This window comes from Dromiciops gliroides, chromosome 3 (genome assembly GCF_019393635.1).
Source record: "Dromiciops gliroides isolate mDroGli1 chromosome 3, mDroGli1.pri, whole genome shotgun sequence".
Lineage (NCBI taxonomy): Eukaryota > Metazoa > Chordata > Mammalia > Microbiotheria > Microbiotheriidae > Dromiciops > Dromiciops gliroides.
In genome coordinates, this window is record NC_057863.1 from 156,821,814 (window position 1) to 156,849,707 (window position 27,894).

General features: G+C 39.2%; 1 protein-coding gene across 3 annotated transcripts in view; it reads left to right on the forward strand.

The window, feature by feature from the left end:
- Positions 1-279: 279 nt before the first annotated feature.
- FARP1 (FERM, ARH/RhoGEF and pleckstrin domain protein 1) overlaps positions 280-27,894 on the forward strand; it is a 339,566-nt gene continuing 311,951 nt past the window's right edge. The window contains exon 1 of one of the 3 annotated variants that reach the window (XM_043998981.1): positions 280-1,047. The gene's annotated coding sequence lies outside the window, so the exon portion shown is untranslated. Of the gene's footprint in view, positions 1,048-2,239; positions 2,374-2,561; positions 2,661-27,894 lie in introns of those variants that run through there. The other 2 variants (XM_043998982.1, XM_043998983.1) reach the window with 2 other exon arrangements.

Genomic DNA, 27,894 nt, shown 5'->3' on the forward strand with positions numbered 1-27,894 from the left:
TTATCTGTAAATTTTAAGTTGTCCAAAATAAGGGATACTCTTCCTGACCCACAAGTTGGCATTGATGGTAAATATAAATACTGTACTGTTTATTAAAACTTTTCTTGTTAGTGGAGACATTCGGACAGCCTAGGATCTATAATCCTGAGTAGGAGTCAGACTGGAAAGGGTCCAGTGTCCCTTTGATTTGAACACACACAAAAACGTGAGACCTTTTTAGTGGATATAATGGCAGGAAGATCTGCTTGTACCTTTTTGTTTTTCTCGTTCATATCTCTTGCAGCTCAGATTCTGAACAACTGCCACAAAGGACTTTTCAGATTTAAAAAAAAAAAGAAAGAAAGAAAGAAAGAAAAAAGGGTGGGGGCAAGAGAGATCTTATCTGTTAAGATAAGGGAAAAGAGAGAGAACCGGGAAGCTCAGAAGGTGCAGGAGGGGCGGTAAAGAAAGATAGCAGTCTAAAAGGCGAATACTTATGGCAACACCTGCTGGAACAGTCTCTCTTTTGTCAGTCGGGCCACTGGAGCACGCCCTCCTGGTCTTTTTGAGTTCACAGGAGCATTGCAAATGGCTGGGGTCAGAGTCCGAGAGCCTTTCCAGCCAAGGGAGTGCATTCTCCCCCACGGAAAAAAAAAAAATAATAAACTGGTTATAAGGACTTTGTCTGCTCTCAGGAGAGCCACGCTTCTTGCTGTGGGGAGAGTGCGGGGCAGGGGATTGAAGGGCTGGAATCCAGGTGTGCCTCCCACCAGAGCGAATCTGTCCTTGCAGCAAAGTCCAGGAGAGGGAAGGAAGGGCCGGAATGGGTGGGAACAGACAAGGATACCGGTTACGTCTGACCTAGGGCCCACTTAAGGCTCCTCCAGCCGGGTGGGATGGGCTTTTGTGGCAGCTGATCCCTTCGGGATTAACCCCTTTGCCGCCTGTAGGTAGCAGTGGCGCGGGAGAGGAGGAGCGCCGCGCTGGAGGAAAGGGCTGGCGCGGGTGCTTTCGCAGCAAAGACGAGCTCCTGTCCCCAGGGGACCGCGGAAGGCAAGACACACTTAGGTGGGTAGCTAGGTGGGACGCCGCTTCAGATTACCCCAGGGAGAGACTGGGAGAAATCCTGGGGTCTTGCTACCCTCAGTTATTCTGTGCAAACCTCTCTACGGTCTCAAGCTTTACCTGTTCATCAGCCTGGCTAGTTTTCTTTCTTTTAGCAGCTTTTTCTCGTAAAAGATATAAAGAAAGGCTCAGACGTCCCTCTTCCTTCTCCCATTTTCGTTCCCTTCTTGGTGGCGTCGCAGAAAGAAAACATGCCCCGACCTTCAGTTAAGATCAGGAGCTAGGCTAGGGAGTCCCGCGTGGAGCCTGGGGGAGGGGGTTGTCTCTTCGGGGAGAGGGGAGCATTGTTTGTGCCGGGTGGGGGAGGATGGGTGACGATCCCCAGCCCAGAGGCTCCCGCTGCAGGGGCTGCGGCGGCGACAGCCTGCCCAGGCACCTCTTGGCTTCCTTTCGGCGCTGCCCCCCAAGCTGCGTCCCCCGGACCCGGGGCGTGTCCTGGGGTCTCCCCGGGAGCTTGGGGCGGGGCGGGGCGGGGCGGCGCCTGGGAATCAAGCTGGCTGGAAGCGGGGCCGAACGCTGGAGGGGGCTGTAGCTCTCCCTCTCCCTCTCTCTTCCCGACCGTAGCTTCCCCTTCCCCCCACCCTCGCCTTCTTTCCCCCCTCCCCCCTCCGGAGGGGGCAGGCTTAGGGGCGGGGAGGTGCGGCCACCGCGGCGTTGGGGCCGCCGAGTTCAGTTCCCGCTCGCCGGCCGGGTCTACCGGAGGCAAGCCCGTGGCCGGCGTCTTTGCAGTCGCCGTTCCGCCTTTTGAGTTTGATTTGAAGGGGTGGGGAGGGAAAAGGGGGCGGGGAAGGAGAGAGGCACGGCCACCGCCTCTCGGGCTTCTCCCGTGCAAATGGTGTTTGCCTAGGCGTCGAGCCGGACATGGCGACCCTGAGCCCGCTACCTTCCCTCTCCTTCTCCCCTCGTCTTTCGTTCTCCTGCTCCTCCCCTTCTTCTCCATCTCCGGGAACCCTTTAATGGCTCGGACCTCCGCCGGCCCCTGCCAGCTTTACTTGCGCGCCGGAGACGGGAGCCACCAGAGTCCGGGAGTATTAATAGAAAGCAGCCGCTGCAGCCCCAGTCCGGGAGCCGCGCGAGCAGCAGCAGCAGCAGCCTCTCTCAGCAGCCCGGGGCCCGCGGCGCGGGGGAGGAGGAGGAGGAGGAGGAGGAACACGGGGAGTAGCAGGAGCCCGAGCCCCGGACGCTGGGTTGCGGCGGCAGCTCCAGCCCCAGCCCCAGCCCTAGCCCCAGCCCCAGCCCCAGCTCCAGCTCCAGTCCCGAGACGTGGAGGTAAGTAAGAGCTGCTATGGGAACAATGAAGACTGGGGAAGGAGTGGGGGGGGGGGGCGGTGCGGAGAGGCCAGGTCCGAGAAAGGGGAGGGTATCAGTCTTGTACCCGAGAGGGAGGTGTGAGTGTGGACAGAGGGAGGACAACTGCAGCTCCACCAACTTGTGGAAGTCTCTCGGCTACTGGAGAAAGCTGGGTGGTGATGGTGGTGGTGGTGGTGGTGAAGGGCCCAGGAGCAGGAGATCGGACCTTGGGCGGCCCCTGGAAGAGGAGTGGGGGCATGGGGCAGGTGAGGATGGCTTCGCCTCGGTAGGAGATAGGGTGGTGGGTGGGGCTGTTTGGAAGCCGGAGGTTCCTGGGCCGGGCTGGTGGACACGGCAGTAATATAACAATAGTAGGCGATTTCGGGTGCCCTGTTGGACTCCCGGGGCAGCGCTAGCATGGGAGTACGCTTACCATTGCTCTTCTTTACCGGCCCCCCTCCCCCGCCGGAGGAATCCCAGGGACCCTGGGTCTCCAGCCCCTTTCCTTCTTAACCGAACTACCCCGCCCCCATCCCTGCTCTTCGGTGACAGCCCTGGGAAGCTTCTTCTGGACGCTTGGCTGTAAATCTTCGTCCCTAGAGCCGAGAATCTGGCGGATGGTTGTTAAATCTGATTGGGTGTCCTGCGAAGTGTCCGGAGCTTGTACAGATCTGGTCACAAAGTTACACTTCAGTCCCTAGACCTGTGTGACAAAGACGGATCTGGTCAGAACACAAGTTGGATTTCATCTCCCCCCCCCCCCCCCCACTTCCACGTGTGGCAAACTTCTGTCTTTGAAAAAGAAAATATGGTGCACATTAAAAAAAAATCTTTTTAATGTGATTTTAAAATCTTAAATTTAGGAAACTTTAAATGTGTGATCCAGCTTGGTGCTGAGTGTGCGTCTGTTTATTTTTAAATCAAAGGATAAATTCCTCTTAATGAGTCTGAAGTGCATTTATAGCTGTAATGCCAAATGGGCAACTCATTGCTTCCTGCTGGTGTGGGGAATCTGTTCTGTGTCCCCTTGATTGAGCCTTACAAAGGAATGAGTTCCCCGTGTAGCCCCTTGGGCTTGTTGAATGCAAGGACTTGGAGGGGGAAAAAAAAATCTTGATTTTCATCTGGAACAGCTTAGCAGGACATATAAAAGCAGCGTGGCTAGTGTGCCTTTTTTTTTTTTTATCCTGTTCTGTGGTAAAAAATCACATTGAATTTCCAGTTATTTGTTTAGCAGACTGGTCGAGAGAGAACGGATCTTTCCTCTGTGACTCTTGTAATGCAGTTTATGTTTTCTCTTGCTTGCAGCCTTTCTCTAGCACGTGTAGTCCATTCCTTATGAACCAAGCTAGGATCTCACTAGATTCCCTTAACAAACCATAACTCTTGTCCTTCAGTAGACAGCATAATCTTAGATCCAAAACCGCTATGCAGATTGTGGAAGAATTGAATGTGGTCTAGTTGACCTAGGAGACCATTTGTCCCTGTCGGTTGATCGTATTTTTCTTTACTTGGCTTTTCCCATCCTAAGAGTGAGAAGGGCTTTGAAGATTGGTTTTTAAATTGGCTTCATTGTTAGGATGAGGTAAAAGAAAGCTCTTTGGAGTTTTGCACATCTGGCTGCCTTTTTTCCCCCCTCTTCCCCATTCTTGCTGAGGAATGACTCAATTTGGTGCATCATAGCCTTTATTTTATTTTATTATTTTATTTTATTTTGCACAGGTCTACCTCCAAGCAGTTTGTCTACAGGGAAATAAAAACCAGCAAAACAAAACTGTGCCCTTTAGATATATATACAAGGTGATGGAAATCCAGGCCAATAGGATTGTTCTGTATTCTTGCAGCATGTATCTGTGGCAAGAATTTGGTGTTGGAATTAGTTCAGCCATAATGAAATTGGAAGTTTGGTGGAGCCATGAAGAAATGGAATCTAGTCCTTACTAACACATACTAGCCCTATGACCCAGGGTAATTCTCTAAGGCTGTTATATAGGAGAATAGCTGCCAACTGCATTGATAGAGCACTTGAACTTCCTCACACAAGGGAATGAAGTCACAGGTACAAATCCCCAAAAAGAAAAGGAAGAGATATTATTTTTTAAAAAATATCTGAAAATATAGTTATTTAAAGTTTACAGAGCTCTATATACACATTTGGTCTTCATAGCAATCCTGTGAGGTGGCTGCTACAGGTGTCATTAACCTCATTTGACATATGAGGAAACTGAGGCTCAGGGAAATTCAGTGATTTGCTCATGTTCATACAGCTAGTATCAGAACTATAATTCAAACCACCAACAAAACCCCACAAAAAAACCAAAAACCCAACCCTTAGTTCTCGGCTTTTTATAATAGTGACAATACTAGGAGTTACTTAGTTTTGGATAACCTAAACTAACCTTATCCTCATTGCTGTATCAGGCAAAGAAATACTGGTGGTGAAGGTATAATGCAGGTTGGGGGTACAGATAACCAGATTCTAACCTCTCCATGTTTAATTTAGAAAATCTGTAACTCCTTTGCTTACCATGGAATGGAAAGAACCCAAGATTACTTGGATTATGATGTAGGTTTTTCAGATATGACTCCTAGTCCCTGCAAGATTTGAGCCTGTGATTTTAGAAAGCGTATTTCACTTTTAAGTGGAAATCCTGGCATTCAAGCTAACTAAAGGATATAGTGTGGAATTTGGTTTCTATAATCTCTTTCCTTATGTATCTTCTTTCTCAAAGGATCCTGGGGATTGAATATCATTGGTTCATATTAGAATACTAATGGCACTTTGCTAGGATTCTCATCAGCTATGTTTTAGCTATCCTTATTCATTTTTCTTGATTGGTTATAGAAATTACATCATGAAAATACCAAGATTGTGGGGCGGCTAGGTGGCGCAGTGGATAAAAGCACCGGCCCTGGATTCAGGAGTTCCTGAGTTCAAATCTGGCCTCAGACACTTGACACTTACTGGCTGTGTGACCCTGGGCAAGTCACTTAACCCCATTGCCCCATAAAAAAAAAAAGAAAAAGAAAATACCAAGATTGTAAACCGCACAAGTATTATTGCCCAAAAACATAGTTTCCAAGAGATTTATTTAATTACTTATTGAACAATAAACAGTGTAGAAATTTACACTCAGCAATCATGGTGCTTATAGATATTTAACTATATAATTCACTGGGAAATAAGCAATATGAGAATATTATTTTGAATTAATAATAATAATTAATGAGATTCTATCCTGAAGTGAACAAGTATAAAGAGAGAAAGGAAATTTAATCAACATGTAAAAAGTTCTAGAAAAGCTGCTTTTTAGAATTTCTCCAGAGAATGGGGGAACTTGATTTAAGCAAAGATTCTCACCTAGGTTTTGGTAAAGTGGTAATTAAGCTCCTTAAACAACCTATTTGCAAACACCCTTGTTTTTGCCATGTGTTTTGAATAATATTTCTTTTACCTAATTGAAGATTTTGCTGCTGATCGTGGTGGTGTTTGTTATCCTTGTGGACTCAGGCTACTGCTGCAAGTGACAGTTATTTTTGCCCCTGGGCACACAGTTAATCTGTCTCCTGGTTGGCTATGGACTATGGAGACTGTCCATGTTTGTGGATTCTTTGTCTTCCATTCATGTTAGTTATATGCTGGTTTTGTTCAAATTGGGGCCATCCCATCTCTGATTACTGAATTCCAAGTTGATCTATTTCTTTTGCTTGCACTAGTCTCTGATTGTGGTGCTCTGCAAAAATCTCCTTTTCTGCAGAATGTACTTGTTAGTATTTCTTCTGTCCCTGTGCTTAGGTTACTATACAGAAGCTGCTTAGGTATTATGCTGTCACTCATTTCCCAAATGCCCAATTTAAAGTAAAATTAACTAGAAAACACCCTGACTACCAAAGGCCTTGACAAAGGAACTTTTGTTTTAAATCAACTTTTCTTTTTTTCAATTTTTAAATTACTAGCAAGCATGAACATTTTTGGAATACAGAGAGTAAAAAAAAAGATTGGCAATGAAACATTTGTTTTATGCACATTTTTCCCTCCCTTCCAGCTCCCCCAATTGAATAGAAAGGGAAAGCAACCCCCCCATCACAAATATGCAAACCATTTATACATTGAGCATGTTCAAAAATGTGTGTGTCATTCTGAATTTTAATCTAGTCCTTTCTTTGGCAGGAGATGAGTAGCACATTTCATCCTCTGTTTTCTGGAATTGTTTATCATTGCAATTATCATAGTGCTAAAGTTTTTTAGAGTTGTTTTGCTTCATAGGGCTGGACAAGTAGTTTCTGGAGTCATTTCTTGCTAAATAAAGATTTTTGGTTTTGCTCATTGTCTCAAAAATATTTAGTTTATTTTAAAGGGGAGAAAATTCTTAATCTAGATGTTGTTTTTCCCCACTCTCTGTCTTTTCATGTGTAGCATTTAGGATCATAGTATCCTTGCAATAATAATACTAAAAGCTTTAGTCGAGACATTGAAAAATATTGTGTCTGGAGAATTTGATACTTATACAATGAGTCTGATAGGACCAACAAATACAATGTAATTCTTAGTATCTGTGTCCATTACTACCAGTGATCTTCAACTTTGACCTGTAACTTCCTTTCTATTAAAGTACTGAATGAAGGTTGCCAGACATGGCTGAGGATTTGCAGAATGAATTCATGTGGGAAGTAGATAAGTTCACTCAATTCAATGTATAAAATTGTCATATGTGACCATAAGTTTTCAAGAGAGATACCATAAGGTAACCTGGATTGCATTTAGCTTCTAAATGAGGGAAAAGGCGGCAGATAGATGGTGCAGTGGATAGAGCACCAGCCCTGGAGTCAGGAGTACCTGAGTTCAAATCCGACCTCAGATGCTTAACACTTAATAGCTGTGTGACCCTGGGCAAGTCACTTAACCCCAATTGCCTCACACAAAAAAAATAGAAATAAAAAACTAAATGAGAGAAAAGTTACCTTGGACATTGCATTATTATATTAGAGCCATTCCCCATAACCAGTGATCTCTTTTGAGCTTACTTTATACAAGATTTTATTCTAGCCTGATATTTGTTTCAAATTACATCACAAAGATGGGAATATCCAATTTTAAGATAGTTTTTGTTGCTCTTTTTTGGTTTGGTTAGGTGCTGACCATGATTTTAGAGTACTTAAAAACTAGTCTTTCATTTTTTAAAAAAAAGAAGTTTAGGGGCAGCTAGGTGGTACAGTGGATAAAGCACTGGCCCTGAATTCAGAAGGTCCTGAGTTCAAATTTGACCTCAGACACTTGACACTTACTAGCTGTGTGACCCTGGGCAAGTCACTTAACCCTCATTGCCCTGCAAAAAAAAAAGTTTAATAATAGTGCTGACAACTTCTTACTATTCTGAGAATTTAGAAACTAGATTTTTAATTGTTTATCTTTATTTACTTTGAATTTGTTCATTTGTAAGAGATGCATAAAATAGACTTTTACCTTTCGATGCCCAATTCGATTCCACTCCCCATACTAAAATGGGGGGGGGGGAGCCAAACCTTTGTACACATGGTTTTTAAATTAAGCTTGTATCTTTTTTTTTTTTAGTGAGGCAATTGGGGTTAAGTGACTTGCCCAGGGTCACACAGCTAGTAATCTGGCCTCTGTCTGAGGCCAGATTTGAACTCAGGTACTCCTGACTCCAGGGCCGGTGCTCTATCTACTGCGCCATCTAGCTGCCCCAAGCTTGTATCTTTATGAAATATTAATTATTGTGGAAGTAATTTCCAGTGGTAAATCTAAGGGTAATGCCACCCCTTTTAACTCAGAAGATGATTAATTGCTACATGTAACATGTTGCACAAAGAAGTCTACACTTTGGTAATATCTGACTTTTTATTGCTGAATGATCTGGCATATTAAAACCTTGCCAAATGGGGGCAGCTAGGTGATGCAGTGGATAAAACACCGACCCTGGATTCAAATCCAGCCTCAGACACTTGACACTTACTAGCTTTGTGACCCAAGGCAAGTCACTTAACCCTCATTGCCCCACACAAAACAAAAACAAAAAACCCTTGCCAAAAGTGGTCCCTGATATTGCTTTGTGGGGAAGGCAGTCCATTAGGATGAGCTAACTATTGGAGCTAGTAAAGGTCAATTGACTTATTCAACTCTGAAAGTATAAAATAGCAGTAGTCTTGTTCTATGAATTATGAAAATTACTTAGGAATTTGAGGTCAGGTTACATTATATTTGAGCACAATTGTTAACATGCTTGATCACAACATATGGGAATTTTGCTATTGCATCAATAAAACTGAGCTTAAAAGAGCTATAAAATGAAAATATTACATGCTTGTCTTAAAAATACAGGAAATATGAGCTTAAGACTGCAATCAAACAAACAGATGGTCTGAAAGCAAAATGAAAAGTTGTTCTTCCTCAGAGTGCAGAAGGAGTTTGAGGAAGAAAAGGAAGACATTATCTATTTGATTTAATTGCTAGCACTTATTATAGCACTTTATAAATATTATCCTCACAATAACTCTGGGAGGTAGGTGCTATTATTCTTCTCTTTCTACAAGATGAGGAAATTAAGGCCAAGAGGTTAAATGACTTACCCAGGATCATACAACTAGTAAGTGTCTGAGGCTGAATTTGACTTCAGATCTTCCTGGCTCAAGGTCCAGTGCTCTATCCTCTGTGCCAATTACAGAAATGATGCCCCAGAAGAAGCAATCTGTTACCTTTAAAATAAGGTAAACATGACCTTGTAAGAAGTGTCATATCTCTATAAGCCTAAGACATATTGTTATTTTAATTAATATTATATGATGCTTTAGAAGAAGATAAGATGACATAGCTATTCCTGCTATGGAGTAGACTTTTGTGTAATATAGGCTTGTCTTTTAGCTTATTCGGGACTCTTTAAACTATCATTTTTGCTAATCTGCTGTAAGGTTGAACTTCATAGTTGCTTTGACTTATATTTCTCTACTTTTACTGGTGATTCAGAACATTTTTTATATGATTACTTATAATTTGGATTTCTTTCTTTTTAAAAATTGCCTGTTATCTATTGGGGAATGGCTCTTATTCTTATAAATTTTGTCTCTCTTCTCCTGTAATAACTTACCTTCCTGGTTTCCTTTTAAGTCCTAACTAAAATCTGACCTTTTACAGGAACCCTTTCCTAACCCCTCTTAATTCCAGTGCCTTCTCTCTGTTAATTTTTTCCTATTTGTCCCGTGTGTAGCTTGCTTTGTATATATTCATTTGCATATTGTCTCCCCCATTAAATTGTAAGCTCCTTGAGGGCAAGGACTGTCTTTTGCCTTTTTTTCCCTCCTAGCACTTAGCACTGTGCCTGGCACACAGTAAGCACTTAATAAATGTTTATTGAATGATTGATATAGCTTGTAAATGAGGCTATTGACAGAGAAAACTAGTGCAAAGATTTTTTTTTCTTAGCTTTTCCCTTTTTAACTTTAAATGCATTGGTTTTGTTCTTGCAAAAACTCTTAAATTTTATATAATCAAAAATTTTCTTTTTATCTTCAGTGATCATCTGTATCCCTCATTTCTCCATGATCTGTTCCCCTATCCATAAATGGGAAAAGTAATTTCTTCCTTGCCCTTCTACTTGTTCATGATATTGTTTTCTATATCTAAGGCATGGATTCATTTGGAAATTATCTTGATATATGGTGTAAAGTGTTGATTAAAAACCTAATTTCTGTCATATTATTTTGTAGTTTTCCCAACAGTTTTTGTGGAATATCAAGTTGAGTCTATAAAACTAAATACTACTAGATTAGTTTGCTGCTTTATGTCATAGAGCTAATTTGTTTCACTAATCAACTCCTCTATTTTTTAACCAGTACCAAATCAACTCTATGGTTCATTACATTATTTTCTGAATATATCCCTCCCCTCTCCACTACCCAGGGAGTCATTCCTTTTAGCCATGATTATAAAAGAAAAAAAATGCAGTTTAGCAAAAACAATTCATAGTACATTTCACATATCTTGCCAAATTTGAACCCTGGATTATTCCTTCATCTGTCTCTATTCATCAACATTCTGCTGAATGGAGCTGTAAGAAGTTATGTAGATGTCTTGACAGGGTCCACAACAGATTTTATTATCTAATATCAAGTGGATCCTCATTGCAGCAATGTAGTTTTATTCTTCTATAATTGATTCTCTGTCCTATTCACTATAATGGCTGTTTCAAACCTTATCTTCTCTCCAAAAAAAACCCTCCTGTGGTACCCCCTTACTTTTCTGCACTGCCACATATTGCTGAAAAGTGGAGAAGTACAAGAATCCTACAAGAATATAGAGTTGGAGTTGCTTTTGCCAACTTTAGGATGAAGGTTAGTGACTTTTCCTAAAAGAGTACTATACCACTTAAATTTTTTTTTTTTGGTGAGGCAGTTGGGGTTAAGTGACTTGCCTAGGGTCACACAGCTAGTAAGTGTCAAGTGTCTGAGGCTGGATTTGAACTCAGGTCCTCCTGAATCAAGGGCCCCTACTTTATCTACTGTGCCACCTAGCTGCCCCTACAACACCACTTTAGCTGAACACATCCAGTAAGCCTGAATCCAGAAGTGATGTCTACTACAGTTGCTACAGAGGAATAAGCTTAGCTAAGCAGAGGAACATCTTGGAAGAAAAGCATCAGAGAAGCAGCTCCGTGGATGGACTATTCTGGTTCATATGTCAAGCACAGCATGGTTTAGCACGGGTTAGCACTGGATATATTTGTTAAACCAAGAAACTACACCTTTCAAGGGCCTTTTATGTACAGCCTCTAAACAGAACAAGGACAGTGAAGCCTACAGTTATGGAGTTGTGAGTTGTCCTGGTCCCAGGCACTTCTCACATGTGCCTCACTACCCTGGGATTTTGAGAGTGTGCCAACGCACTCTATGGATACTCTGCATTATGCATTATTGTAGAGTGGGGAAGTATAATTGTGAGATAAAATTACATAAATGTGTTTGCTTTGCATTTATGATAAATGTTTCATTGAAGGTTGAGTATTAGTGGCTGATGTGTTCATGAGAAATAAATTAGTAAAGGCTATAGAGCTATAGTGTTTATAGGATGTCAACCACAAGGACTATTCATTAAGTACTTGAATATTAGACTCATAGCCAAGTGGCCACCTCTCTGGGACACCAACCCAAACTGCTGGTATGGATTGGTAGGGGGAGTGAGCAAGTTCTAGCCCAGGAAGAGAGATAGACTAAGGAAAATTGGGGATTGGTACTACACATTGGCACATTTCTGTCTCCATGTTCCTGCCACCAAAGGAAGGTACTTCTTAGTGTCCTATATCTTGTAGGCAGCCATTCCATCTCACTCCCTCTCAGCACCTTCTATGACTTGCTGTAACTCCCACTCCATCAGTTATGGTGCCTGAGACTTCACAAATTGCTGCTTGATACCCTGGGAAGACTTCAACCTGAGACAAATCACATTGGGATGATGAGTACCTATTTGAACTTATTCCTCAATGATTACTGTACATCATGCCCTTCCCCTTCTCAGTGAGTCTGAACCCCTAACTATTACTATTCAAATCCCTGTTCTCTGTCTCTCACTGACACCCCCCCCCCCCCCCGCCAGTGCCCCACTCTAAAACTATCCAGCCCTTTGGCATGCTTGATCAAAAAGTGACAAATTTGCTTCCATTTTAAACCTTTTCTTTTCACACTCCTTTTATCTTCCTGCTCTTGAGTTTTGGGGCTTTTCCTGATGTCATTAGCTTTCCTGGCCACACTTTCCAAGCACTGGCTGCAATTTCCCTCATATTCCCTGTTCCCCATTGCCACCTCCAGGCTTTCTCTCTACCACCATTACTCTTACTTTGAGTTTCATTCAGTCCATAGTTATCACCTAATCAAGATTTTGTAATTGTTATCTAACAATCTTTAGGACCCTCTCCTTTCTTTTTAAAAACTTTTAAAAATTAATTTTGCCAAATATTTACTAATTACATGTAAACTTTTTTCCTAACTTTTTTTTAACATTTTGAGTTTCAAATTCTCTCCTTCCTTCCTGCCCCTCCCCCTTGAGAAGGCAAGCAATTTCATCTCACTTATACATATAATATCAGTCAAAACACATTGCCATATTAGCCATGTTGCAAAAGAAAACCCAAACAAACAAAAAAGAAAAATAGAGAATGTAAAAAAAAGTATTTTTCAATCAGCATTCAGAGTTCATTAGTTCCCTCTTTGGAGGTAGATAGCATTTTTTCATCATGAGTCCTTTGATCCAAGACAATTCCATTGGATTGCTGAAAATGTTATTCACATTTGATAATCATATGATATTGCATTGTGTTCAATGTTCTCCTGGTTGTGCTCACTTCATTTTGCATCAGTTCACATAAGTCTTTCCAGGTTTTTCTGAAACCTTCTTGCTTGTTGTTTCTTAAAGTACAATAGTATTCCATAACAATCACATACCACAACTTGTTCAGCCATTCCCCAAATGATGGGTATTTCCTCAATTTCCAGTTATTTACCACAATGAAAAGGTCTGCTACAAATTTTTTTGTACAAATAACTTTCCTTACTTTTTTTTGACCTCTTTCACTTTTTATTCCCAAACAATATGTAAAATTAAATTTTATTTTATTTTTTACATTTTAAGTTCCAAATTGTCTCCCTCCCCCATTACCCACCCTGCACTAAAGAAGGCCAGCTTTTCTCTCTCTCTCTCTCTCTCTCTCTCACACACACACACACACACACACACACACACACACACACACACCCATGCTATACATTCTTCTGTTTATCAGTTCTTTCTATGGAGGTAGATAGCACCTTCCTTCATAAGCTCTTTTAATTAAATCTATTTTTAGGTTTAACTTTGTCTGGGCTCCTGAACTCAGGTACTCCCCTCTTCCCTGAGCTTCAATCAGGGCTCCCAGCAACACTGTTTAAACTCTCTTACTGCAGTCCCTCAGGTGACTGTGAACTTCAACTCACCCATCTACCCTGGAACTAAAACCAGCAATTTTGTTCCCCTGCTAGTAACTACTGCCCTTCTGCCACCACCCTCACTAGCATGTATTTGATTCACCTTACCTATAGCCACAGCTTGGGACCATGTCTGGTCAGCATATTTGGGCCCCAACTCCAGGGAATATTCTATCCTATTTTTTTTCTTTGATTTCTCATGACTGTAGAATGATCCTGGTTTACTCCAATTAGAAGTCTTTCAGTTTTGAAGGTTTTTCTCCTGGCTTCTTAAAATTTGTAGTTTGGCATTGAAATTATAAAATTGAATCATTATATGTTTTTACATTTTCAACATAGTATTCTTCTCTGATAACAATCTGTGTATCTAATCAATCATTTATTTATCTCTATTCAAAAGTTTGGGGTAATTTTCTTTGATGATGAAATTATCCATGTGCATCCTGTCTTCTAAGACAGTTTCTTTGGCTTGTATAGAATTCATCTATTATTTTAAAGTGCTTTCTTTTGCTTCTCTTTTGGAATATTTTCTTCTACTTCTATATTTCTGTGTTCCAGATCTATTATTCCTTTATTAAAAACCTCTATTTTTTCAGATAAGAAATAGCGTGGCATAGGTGACAGAAAAGTGGTTTTGAAGGCAAAAAGACATCAGTTAATGTCCTATTACTTGACACAATGGCTGTATGATGCTGGCAAGTCATAGAACTGCTTAGTTCTTTAGACATCTCTCTAAGACACTAAGTTGCAAAGAAAGTGATGACTTGCATGGATAGACAAAGTTTCTCACCTGGGTATTCTCTATACTAATGACATCACAGATCAATGTCCTATCTCTAATCCCTATTTTTAGGATAGTTTCTGTATCATATTTTATTTGTTTATGATACATACTTGTTTGTCTTTTTAAATTCTGCATTGAGAACAGAGTTGTTTCTGACTGAATTTCATTCCTAATGCATTTTAAAAATTCTGTTTTTCTGTCAAATGATTTCAGAACTTATTATTAGGAAGGATGCAGAATTCCTTCTTTCATCAGAAATTTTGGTTCTTTTCCCTTAATTGTATAATACTGGTTCATTGGGTTCTGTCCTCTCATTGAATTTTTAGTCATTTCTCTTTATGAGTCTCTTGGTTTGTCACAAGACAGGAGAAAGGAACATCCAGTGGTAGAGGCAGTCGGTATAAATGCAGAGTCTATTGGAGGGTGCCAACTTCACAATCATATAAGAAAAAAGGAAGGAGTGCAAAAGCATTAATCTAATAGGAATGTGAGTTTGCTTAAAAATAAATAGATTTCAGGAGACTATAAAGGAAGAATGATAAGAAAATAAGAAGATAGGAGGGTTCGAGCTGACATGAATGGAGAGGAGTTCCCTTGAATTACCAATTATTGGTATATCTTTACTTTTTATTTCCCATTTGATTTTCTGTATAAATTTGGTTGCCCTTTAATCTAATTTTATAGAGTAATCCATTGGTATTTTGATTATAATCATATTGAATTATTCATAGAATCTCATAATTAGAAGGGGCCTATGAAGTCTACCAGTCCACATTGGTTCCTTACCAAGAACACTTAAGAGATTTAGATTGAGAATGAGGATCTTAAGTAATATGATTATAACAGGGATTGTAATCATGTTACTGATGTAAAAAAAGTTAGTAAATAATGCAGGATTGGGTGGTAATAAAAATAACACTAGTTGGATACTTAAGAAGCTGATATAGCATGCCTCAGGAAACAAAATGAATTGGAATTTTTCCCAGAGTAAATGCAGCAGAAAGATAGCAGAAATTGTAGAATGAGAAAAATCTTTAAAAAGGAGGTAATTTGATAAATGAATTAAACAATCTGAATTAATTAGTGATTTTCTACCTACTGGTTTATTGAGAGGGACACCAAAGAGAGCATTTCTAGGATCCCTTTCAGCTCTAAAGTTCTATAGTTCAGTGATCCAGCTGTTTGTTTTAAGTAAGGAAAGGCCAAATCAGTGATCCCAGCAGGAAGTGAATACATATAAAAAAGGAATAAGTCTTGTAAATGTTTATCTGAAAAGAAAACAGTCTAACTTTAAACTTTAGAACTATTTTAAAAATGCATATGCTATGTGTGAGAATGAATACACGAACAGTAGTGCTAGTTAAACTATAAAACAATTCAAAAAGAATCAGTTGGGTAAAATATGCACTCTTAACCATGGGAAAACAACAAACAAAATCTGGTGAAGAGCTAGTATCAGCAAGCCTTTTGAGATTAGTTCTAGTAACAGATATGTTCATTTGCATATCATTTGAATTTTAGGGGCTTTTTTTAAAGTAAGATGGTCAGAAGGTCAGAACATTGGACTGGTACTCATGAAAATTGAGTTCTTGTTCCAGCCCAGCCAACTAACTAGCTGTGCGACCTTGGGAAAATCATCTCCCTTCTCTGATCTTTTATTTCTTTTTCAATAATATGACTGGATTAGGTTAGGAAATCTATACAGTCCCTTCCAAGTCTAAACCTTTGTCATTGTGTGCCAAAATGTATGCTTCCATTCCTAAAAGAGCAAATCGAGTTCTGTTAAGCCAGACAGAAACCAAGTTCTGCACCTGTTTCTCACTCTCATTTCTAATAGACCAAGAAAATAATAAATGTGTTATTCAAGATACATTTTAGGGGGCAGCTAGATGACGCAGTGGATAGAGCATCGGCCCTGGAGTCAGGAGGACCTGAGTTCAAATGTGACCCTCAGACACTTAACACTTACTAGCTGTGTGACCCTGGGCAAGTCACTTAACCCTAATTGCCTCACCAAAAAAAAAAAAAGATACATTTTAGACCTAGAAGGTTAAATGACAGTTTGATAAATTAGCTCTGTTCAGAGTAGAAATGAGATTATTACTGTGTAATCTGGGCTTTTGTTTTTCTTCAGATTGAATTTGTCCTTTAAGCTATCACAGTGAATTCTTTTCTATTTTGATCAGTATTCAAAATACTGTAATTCCTGTTGTGAATATGGTTGAAGTGATGTAATAGTAAAAGGGGGCTACCTTTCCTTTCTTCTTGATTTTAAGAATTATTGGTATATTTGTCTGTTCTCTTATTGTTTGATGAGATACTGACTGGTCTAGCTTTGCAAGTAAATAGTGCTAAGGAAAGGGGCTTAAATGTGGGAGTGGATATACTTCAGGATCTATTGCTGTTTGGGTTCATTGAGCATATTCTAATGGGCACTCTCAACCTTGTGGCATTTAAAGAAATGGATATTTTTTGTTTCTTATATCACCACAGTATCCCATGTATTCCTCCCTCTCCTCCTATGAGTCATTCCATATGAGAAATAGCGGTGTGGTGTTTTGTTTTGAGAAAGAAAAAAATATTAGGGTAACCGATCAATAATTGAGAAAGTTTGAAAATATGTGCAGTGTGTAAAAACTGTGGACCTCCAACCTCTACAAAGATGTTGTTTAGGGATAACCTCTCATATCTCTACTCAAATCCCACTTGGTCTTTATAATTTTGTTACATTTACTTCTGATTTTTTGGCATGCAGTTCTTTACATTAACATTTTTGTGACTACTGTGTATATTATTGTCTTATCTCCACTGTGCCTCAGTTCATATAGATCTTTCCATAGTCCTCTGTATTCATCACATATATATTATACAGCACAGTAGTATTCCATGACATTCATGTGCCTATCTTTCCACAACCCTTTCAACATTGACTGTTGCCATTTTTTGACTCCCCCCCCCCCCCAATTTGCAACAACCCTGTGGCATTTTTTCCCAGGCTTGTCTGAGGATACTCTATGACTAAAACCAGCAGTGGAATGAAAGAAATAGAGGTTATTAAATTCTCTCAACTTCTTTTATTTCTCCTTCCTAATCTTGGTTGACAGATTAGCAAGATTTGGACTAGGGTTAGGTCATAGAAGCAGTAAGGATTTTGTAAATGTATAGTTAGTTTTGTCGCCCAATTCACATTATATTAAATTTACAGGAATCCATCATCTACCTTCTTGTACTGTTTCAGAGGAAAAGCACCCACACACTTAGATTTTCTATTCATTAACACATTTGCTAGGCTACCCTCCACTACTGTCTTATTCTAGGATTATTTCAACTGTCTTTTGCCTTTATTTGTATGTCTAGCACTTAGCCAAGTGCCTGGCGCTTGAAAATTGCTTATTAACTGACTATTTACCTTGCTTAAGAATCCTGAAATGATTTTGTTCTACTTTAGCAAGTAACTAACACTAAGGAAATGGGAGAGGGCTGGGAGTGGCTCATTGGCCATCTAAAGCAAAACTATACGGTCTGCTAACAATAAGAAAGATTATAATATCGAATAGTTACATAGCACAGTAGAATTTACAAAATTCTTTACATACACTAGCATTGGAATCGTGGGGGAACAAGGAAGCTCATAATTGAGAGTGATCATAGGATGATCCAAAAAGGAGAAGTGGATGTTTCCCCTCGGGATGGAGTATGCACCTCTATATGTTTCCGTGTCCTGACTTATCCAAAATTGTAGAGCTAAGATAGTGGCAGAATCAGAATGAAGAAAAACAAGTCTTCCAATTCCAAGTGCACTATATTGTGGTTCTTCTTACACTTGAATGCTCATTTTTAGAACTAGAAACCTACTTCTAACTAGTGGATTTCCGTTTCCTATGCTACCTTTAAGAGCTAAACCATTTTCTTCTCAAATGTATAGTATGACAGATTTCTGATAATCCCTGTGCACCTTTCTTCTGTCCTATGCATTTGCTTCAGTGCTCAGCATAGTAGTAGTAAAAGGGGGAGAGGGGAAGTAAAATAAAGAAAGATCTTCTGTTAATAGGATAAAGCTGACTACAGCTAACAACTAGATTTATCATTACACTTTCTTATAATGTAGCTGAATTTTTTTTCTTCATGGAAGTTTAATCACCTTGCAGAAGCTTTCAAATAGAACTTAGTTTTGCTCTTGAAGATTGTGCTTAAAAAATAAGCAATTGTTGAAACCCTATGGATATTATATATATATTTTTAAATTCCGGCTTTGATAAGACTAATAATGTAGATTTGGATAAAGTCTGTTAATGTCAGCATGGCCAGAAAGCTATGTGTTCGGCATCAGTGTACTAATGTATCAGAAGAAAGGAGTTCTGTTTTTAAATTAAAGTCACATAATAAAAGGGCTGGGAAATGAGGCCTTTGGAGAATGCTAATGCAGTGCTACCATTTTCTTAGCAATTGCGTGCTGGAGGCATAATAGGGGGAAATGGTCTTTCTCAGACTGAAGACTGTCTTATCACTCGGTTTTCTTTTTCAGGTGCTGAAGGTGTCCCTGCCACTCCTAGAGAGTGAGTCCTTCAGGGGACTTTAGTGTACCTCATGTGTACCTTTAATGTACTTTGGCTAAGAAGGACTGCAATTCTAAAACCAACTCATTAAGGTCACACATGCGTGGTAGGACAGCCTCATAGAGGCATTTTCCGCTAAGAACAGCCATGGGCAGACACCATTGAAGGGTACAGAGGATGGCTTGACCTTTGAACATCTGTAGCTTAAGGAAGTTTACCTGAAATATGCTTATCTCACAAATGAAGAGAGAGGAAGAATTAGAATAAGCTACTTCCCCACTTCTTGGAAAGTGATTTTAAGGGCAAAGAATTCCACCCCCCCCCCACTCATTCCCTGTTTGCTTTGTTTTACATTTTGTGGGGTGAATGAACTCTTTATTTGGCTTCTAAAAATACTGTCTTAAAGCTTTGGAAGACCACTGGACTCCAAGTTAGAAAGCCTGGGTTAAAGTATTGGCTTTGCTATTGACTTGCTGTGTCATGTTAGTAGGGAAGTCATTTCTCTCTTGGTGTCATTCTCCTTGTCTGTAAAATAAAAGGTTTGGACTGTGGGCTACCTAAAACCATCTTCTCTGACCTTCTCTGATTCCATGTTTTAGAAAATTAAGCCTTACAGAGAAATTACAACCTTCTTGTGCCCTCTTTTCTTTGCTTGTAAAATGAAGGAATTGGGCTAGATATTCAATGTCTGTCCTAGCTCCAAAATTCTGGTTCTATTACTTACACAGGAAAGTTTTTCAAGGTGAAAATTCCATGTGCTGGGGCAAATAAACTAGAACACAACTCTTGGAAGTTAGACAAAGCAGTCACCTTCATTGGTAATCTCAAGATTTACACCATCCTCAAGGATTTATTAAGCACTGGGCAGTAGTTAGCCAAGAGCATTATGTGAATCTACTTTCTTACTTATATGAAGTAAAAACAGTAGATGATAGGCAAATGTTGGAATTTTGTGGGCCTGCCAGGCAGATCCTTGTCTAAGCTGTTTGGGGAAAGTTTTGTTTTTGTTTTTTTGAGCCACTCAGTAACATAGAACTTCCTCTTCTTCCAAATGAAACTAGCTATTTCTTTTTTTTTCTTTTCTTTTTTTTTTTTGTGGGGCAATGAGGGTTAAGTGACTTGCCCAGGGTCACATAGCTAGTAAGTGTTAAGTTTCTGAGGCTGGATTTGAACTCAGGTCCTCCTGAATCTAGGGTTGGTGCTTTATCCACTTTGCCACCTTGCTGCCCCCATTAACTAGCATTTTTTTTGTCTGTTTTTGGGTTTTTTGTGAGGCAATTGGGGTTAAGTGACTTGCCCAGGGTCACACAGCTAGTAAGCGTCAAGTGTCTGAGGCCAGGTTTGAACTCAGGTCCTCCTGGCTCCAGGGCCAGTGCTCTATCCACTGTGCCACCTAGCTGCCCCCAAATTCTTTTTCTTTTTTTTTTTTTGCAAGGCAATGAGGGGTTAAGTGACTTGCCCAGGGTCACACAGCTAGTAAGTGTCAAGTGTCTGAGGCCGGATTTGAACTCAGGTACTCCTGAATTCAGAGCTGGTGCTTTATCCACTGCGCTACCTAGCTGCCCTTAACTAGCACTTATTAAGCACCTACTAGGTGCTAAGTGCTGAGGATACAAAGAAGGACAAAAAACATTCCCTAGATTGAGGAACTCACAGTTTGATAGGAGAGACAACATGCAAACAACTACATTGAAACAAGATATATACAGGATCTGAATTGGGGATAATCTCAGAAGGAAGGCACTAAGGTCATGGAAGACTGGGAAAGCCTTCTTAGAGAGGGTGAGACTTGAAGGAAGTCAGGGAAGTTAGGGACAGAGATGTGGAGAGAAAATTCCAGGCATGGGGGACAGCCAGTGAAAACAGTGATAGAAGATAGGAGATTAAGTGTTATCAGTAGACAGAGTATTATGTGTAAGGAACAGCAAAGGAGGCCTCAGTCACTGTGTGGATCAGCCTTATGTGGAAGGGGAGAAAAGTGTAAGAATCCTGAAAAGACAGGTAGGGGCTAGGTTATGAAGCACTCAAAAAGCTAAACAGTAGGTTTTATTTTTTATCATGGAGCTGATAGGAAGCCATTGGAGTTTAATTAATGGAAGAGGGGTGGGGTGATATGGTCAGATGTGCGTTTGAGGAAAATAATTTTGATAGTTTAGCAGGGAATGGATTGGATTGGGGAAAGATTTGAGGCAGGGAGACCCAGTATCAAGCTATTGAAATAGTCCTGGTAAAAGATGATGAAGGCTTGTGTCAGGGTGTTGTAGTAACAGGAGAAAAGGGGATATATCTCTGAGATGTTAAAAAGGTAAAAACAAATAAGACTTGACAACTGATTGGATTTAGGGGGTCAGAGTATTAATCAGCTTCTTTCTCTGACTTTGTTCTTTGTTACCTCTTCATAGTATAAATAGGCATGTAGGAGTTATAATAATAGCAGTAACTCACATTTATATAGTGTTTCAAAGTTTGATACCTTCATTTATCTGTTATATTTTATTCATTTTACTTATTCATATGTTTATAAGAACCATATTTTCATAAAACAAACAATATTGTAAAATATATAATATATTCATATTAAATGCATCACATTTATTTTTATATATTTTATTCTCAACCCTAAAAATAACCTTGTGAACTAGGAATTATAATTATCTCCACTTTACAGATGAGGAAACTGAGGCTCAGGTTAGCTTGTGTGCCCAGGGGAAAACTGTTAATAAGTGTTTGAAGTAAATTTGAACCCAAGCCTCTCTGATAACAAATCCAGTGCTTTATTCACTGAAATGTGTGTTGTTGATTGTCAGGATGTGTATAAGAAGGCTTACATAATTAATTTTTAAATTAATAGTAGATCATAGGAATAAAATTTAAAATTGTTAAAATTTTGTGTATCTAATTTTAGTCTTATTGATTATATTCATTTTATGTTGTATACCTTAAATTGACTACCATTCTTTTGGATGATAAGCATAACACAGTAATTATTTAAAAGATAGCTTAAGTTAAAACAAGTAGTGTGAAAATACTGAGGCAGTAATACTGATACTAAATGGTCTATTTGGTATATCCAAACCACCTTAATTTGGATATTATTAATAAATCTGGCAAATTCACACTCTTGCGACTGAAGATTTCCTTAGTAAAAATTACTAATGAAGATCCAGCAGATTGTGAGAAGAAACTTTTTAAGCACCTTAGAAACATATAAAAAAACATGCTAATTAAAAATAATTTATATTTATTAAAAAGGCCAGGCAGGACACCTACTTGTTAAGGTTTTGTCACAGAGAAGCTTGATATAAACAAAGGTTGGATAAGCAGGAGAGTGGATAGACTGGGAAACTGGACAGTTTTGTCTTTGGATAAGTTGAATATTGCAAGGGATATTATGCATTTTCTCCTGAATAATGAGATGTCAGCAAAGATGCACTCAGGCAGATGACTATTTTCTGGTAAAACTATCAGTTTTCCCCTAAATTTCCTTAAATATAATGTTCATTTAATTGTCTTCCTTCTGCATAACTGCTCCCTCTCCTCTCCCCCAAATAGTAATTCACAACCAATTTATAGAATTCTTAGACAATGGAAATTGTTCACTTAGGTAATAGCTCCAGGACAGAATAATGTTATTACTTTGCATTTGATGTTATGTCTGTACAAATCTGAATACGTGTGTGTGTGTGTGTGTGTGTGTGTCCAAACACATATCACATTCACTGTTTATCGTCCATTTAATTTTGGAAATAAATCAGCTTTAAACTTTTGGTGAGGGAATCTATTTTTGTGGGTTCCTTCTTTTTACATTAGAAAAAATGGCAACAAAAATTGCTATTGTCCTTTTTATTAGACTTTATGGTCTCCCAGCTCTGAGTTTCCTAGTTATTTTTTAATGAGTTTTCTAGATATTTTTTACTCATCCACCATTCTTCAATGGCGATTTGAATTTTCTTTTAAAATAAATGTTCTTTTTGAAATTAGCAAGTATTTATTCTCTCCCTCCCCCTCTCCCTTCTCTCTTTTTCCCTCCTCACCCCCAGAAACAAAAAATAATGGAAACAAACCTTTGTCTAGTCAGGCAAAAAAAAAAAAATTCCCCACAGGGCCATGTCCAAAAATGTTTCTAATTCAGCATAATGAGTCTATCACTTTTCTGTCAAGAAGTATAGCATACCTGATCTGGTACCATGAATTGGTCTCTGCATTGATCAGAGGTCTGAAGTTTTTCATGGTTATTCCTTTTGACAATATTGTTATCATAGAACAAATTGTTCTCCTGGTTCTGCTCACTTCACTCTTTATCAGTTCATCTAGATCTTCCCAGGTTTGTCTGTTACTATATCTTTTGTCATTCCTTATGGAAAAATAGTTTTTCATTCTATTCATGTACCATAATTTAGGTGACCAGTCCCCAGTTGAATTTTCCCAAACCAAAAAAGCCCCATTTTGAATTTTAAATAATGGACAGTTTAAGTCCAAGTAGCATTTATAAAGCAATTGGCTAGGGAATAAATGAAGAGAATAATAGTTAAAGGATTTTGGATCTTGAAGGGACCCATGATAGCATCTATCTAGATCAGTCACTTCATTTTATAGATAAAGTTCCAAAGAGGTTGTTACTGGTCCAGAGTGACTGAGCAGCTAACTTGTGGCAGTGCCAAAATTGTAACACAGATGTTTTAAATTTCAGGCTAGTGTTTTTCTATTGTCAACTGCCAATAATGCTTTGTGGTTTTTGTGGGGGTTTTGTTTGTTTGTTTGGTTTTTGTTTTTTTGGCGGGGCAATGAGGATTAAGTGACTTGCCCAGGGTCACACAGCTAGTGTCAAGTGTCTGAGAACTCAGGTCCTCTTGAATCCAGGGTCAGTGCTTTATCCACTGCGCCACCTAGCTGCCCCCCAATAATGCTTTGTTATTCTGTCTCACCAGAAAAAATAGTGTGTACCAGGTATCATAGTTTAAAGGGACTTTAGGTGTTATCTTGACACATCCTAACCAGAAGCATGAATCCCTCCAGCAAATCTTCACCAAAAAATCTCTGATGAACCCTTCTAGGAAATTCACTGTCCCATAAATGCAGTCTGTTCTATTTTCAACCTTTATTGTTAGGAAGATTTCCTTTATTTTTAGCTGAAATTTGTTTTCCTTCAGTGGTCCAAGTTGTGCCCTCTTTAGTCCTGATATCTGATCTAGTACACTGGAAAATGCCTTAGTTACAGCTGGCAGTACCGAGTCAGTATGAAGCGAAACTAGGGATAGGAAACTTGGTATAGTGGGAGGAGCTCTGGACTAAGAGTAAGGAGACCCTGACTCTGCCAACAACTAGCAATTTGACCTTGGGGAAATATTTTAACATCCCTAGGTTTCACTTCAGTCATCTCTAAAAGGAAGGGGTTGGGTAAAATCTAAGATATACAACATTTTGTTTTATTTTCAGTAGTGGGTCACATATCAGAAGTCTATGTGTTTTAAGTGAATTTTTTTTTCCAATTTCTAATTTTGGTGACACCTTGGAGATTGTAAATTACATGGTGGCTTTGCTAGTTCATATGTGTTAGCTAATTTTATCTCTTTGGAGATTGGGAGACCTGGGGATGGTGGGACCAAACATATCTGCACTTTTGTTAGCTGACAGACCACATGTTTAGATGTCTGGGGTCTTTTCTTAGTTTGAGAGTTTTAGATTCTAAGATTGGGTAAGTCGGAGGAAAAGGAAGGAAAAGGAAAAAATGATGGAGATAGAAAAAGAATTATGATATGAACATAGTGGGATGTCACCAACAATTTACCTTTGGTAATTGTCAATTTATAGTTTTCTGACCATTAGGTCACCTACTAACTTTTCTCTGTCTATATAGCCTAGATATGTAACTGTATAGCATATATATATATATATATATATATATATATATATATATATATATATATATGTGTGTGTGTGTGTATATATATATATATGTATATATATATGTATATATATGTGTGTATATATATATGTATATATATATACCTAAATACTATCCTAGCATATATATATATTATATATATACTATTTATATCGTATCATATATACGATATATACTATTGAGCTAAATATATAGTAACTAAAACGTTAGCAGTAAAAATGTGTTTCATCTAAGTATCTAAATCTGTTATGTTAACATATGTATTGCTGGGAATCTGGGGAGGGGGAACAAGTGTCTACTTAAAACAATTAGTTATGACATATATTGAGAGTGAATCTTGAAACTAGCTACATGTAGATATCCAGGACAATTGTGATTTGCCTCCAGATAGCATTTAGATTGTGAACATTTAGAACTATGTTTGGACAAGTCCTAAAGATGTATTTCAGGGAGCCAGAAAAAGTGTTTATCTTATCTCTCATCAGATGTTGGAGAAAGCATCCAATGAGAGAAGCAAAATGGCACTTTGGGATGCCCCTGTACACAGCAAGGCCCATTTAATTTTTTATCCTCTTGATACATGTAGCAAAAAATTCCCCACCTATAAGGATAGGAAGATACTTCATTGTTTTGATTGGCTCCAATATAATTTCACTTTTAAAAATTTTGCTAGGCTAATTCATGTAACACATTTTAATTTGTTTTGTAAATTAAGGTATGCCCCAACTGGGAATATGTCTGACAAGATTTAATTGTATCTTCAAATGTGCTTTATACAAAATTGTACAATAAACTATATGGCTATATATAATTTACATATGTATGTATATATGTGTATGTGTGTGTGTGTGTGTGTGTGTGTGTACACACACACACACACACACACCCTCTCTTTTGCTTCCCCTTTTAATCTCTTTTAATTTCTAGCCCCCCTCCCCCAAATCAGCCTGGTAGCAAAATTTTTTAAAAGACTGAGGACAGCAATATTTTCACTATTCCTTTCTTTGTTTGACAGACTATCTAGCAACACTTACCTCATTTTAGCACTTTTCCTCTTCTCTTCTGTATTGAACAAAGAAAAGATGTTACATTTTAATAATATAGAAATCCTTTTTTTCTTTTTTCCATCATGAAAGAGTGTGCATCATAGGGTGTGGTGGGAAAAAAGTTTGAGAATGACTGTTTATCATCAGTAATTTGGTTCAGAGTAGAGAGGGTGTGGCTTATATATATATATATATATATATATATATATATATATATATAGAGAGAGAGAGAGAGAGAGAGAGAGAGAGAGAGAGAGAGAGCGAGCTGAAATGAAAAGATGATTAGTGTTGGAGAGAGTGAGAAGGAGAGGTAAGGTGAGGGGGCAAAACAGATGTGTCTGGAAAGAAGAGAAAGCATCTGTGTTAATGCTGTGGAAAGATGTAATCCTGCCGAGCTGAGTTGCTGTCACTTCCAAATAGCTGTTTGAAGTTCTAGAGCTACAGTCTCTGATGCCCTCCCCCCCTTGGAATTTCCCCATGACCTCACCACCCCAGGGGTTACAATCTTCAGTGTGAGAAACACTGGACTGCCTGAAGCCAAATAGCCTCGAAGTTCATGCACAAAAGAATTCTTATTAAAACCAAATATGAAATAAGAAAAGTAAAGCCTATTAGAACTTTTATTGGCCCATTTCCTTATTTCTTTTAGACCCCAGGCAATCAACATACACTTATCCCTATGGGAGTGGAGAAGTTGGATAGAGAAGGAAATGAACTAATGCCCAGCTTTTCAACACTGTACTAACTAATTAATGTCTCTATAGGATTTTGTGACCATTGCCTTTGTTTTGAGAAAGTTACTTGTCTGGTTCTCTCCTAGCCCCTCAACATCTGTTGAAGTTTGAGGAGGGTGGGGTGCTAAAGTTAAATTTAAAAAATGGAGTCATTAGACATACTTCTGGAAGGCCAGAATTGTAATTCTGGGGTACACCCTATTGTGGCAGCAACTTAATACTATATGTTCTGCTATAACACTTGTTATAAAAATGAGAATTTATTCCAATGTGAATGATAGATAGGGAGCAATTAAAGCATCACATGAATTTTGGGTTTGCTAATGTGAGATTTTATCCTCAAGAAACAGTGAGAACAGAGAAAACTGTAACATTGAATAATAACTCATAAATTCTCTTTTTGACTCCCAATTCCATAAGCAAACTTCATCTTTTTCCTGGGTTTGATGTTTTTGTTTGTTTGGTTTTTGTTTTGTGGGTCAGTGAGGGTTAAGTGACTTGCCCAGGGTTACACAGCTAGCAAGTGTCAAGTGTCTGAGGTCGGATTTGAACTCAGGTCCTCCTGAATCCAGGGCCAGTGCTTTATCTACTATGCCACTTAGCTGCTCAAACCTCATCTTTTTCAAGGAAAAGTGATGCATTTATTGTTTATCTTCTGGTGCAGTAAGAGTTGTTGGCACCCACACACTCCCCACCCCATTTATATGATCATGGCATCCCCCCCACTCCCAAGATTTGCTTGAACACCTCTCTGGTAGCCTTCAACTTTTCCAGGTCAGGCCCTATAGGAATAGAGTCAGAGGCTGAGAAGCAGCCCAAAGCATTGGTCCACAGCCACAATTTACTATAGTATTTATGTATTTCTTAACAGTTTAACATGCGTAAAACTTTGCTACCATTTTTATTAGTTTCCTATCTTTTTTCTTTTTCTTTTTTTGGGGGGATGGGGCAATGAGGGTTAAGTGACTTTTCCAGGGTCACATAGCTAGTAAGTGTCAAGTGTCTGAGGCCAGATTTGAACTCATGTTCTCCTGAATCCAAGGCCAGTGCCTTATCCACTGCGCCACCTAGCTGCCCCTATCTTTTTTTTTTTTCAATGTGTCACTGACAAAGATTTGAGTGTTGTACTCCTACTAATTTCAGTTCCCCGTAAGCCCTGTAGTTTTTAATTGCATGATATTGCATAGCAAGTTGATTTTTAGGATCACACGTCAGATTGTAGTAGAACTGACTACTCCCGGTTGACTTAAGTTTATTAAGACATCTTCAGTAGCTCCTGGAGAGCTAGGCCTTATGGATGACCCTGAGGAGGCCACATCTTTGGCCCATATCCCTTAGGGGTAGAGGCCTATTGGAGAGATTGCTTGCAGTTTCAGCCAGGGATTCTCAGAGAGGAAGAAGTCTTCTCCAAAGCCATTGATAGCCAGTATTTTTTCCTGTAAGGATGAATATCCCAGTAAAAACTCTCCCTTTTCTTTCTATCCCAATCCAGGACCCAAAACTTGGC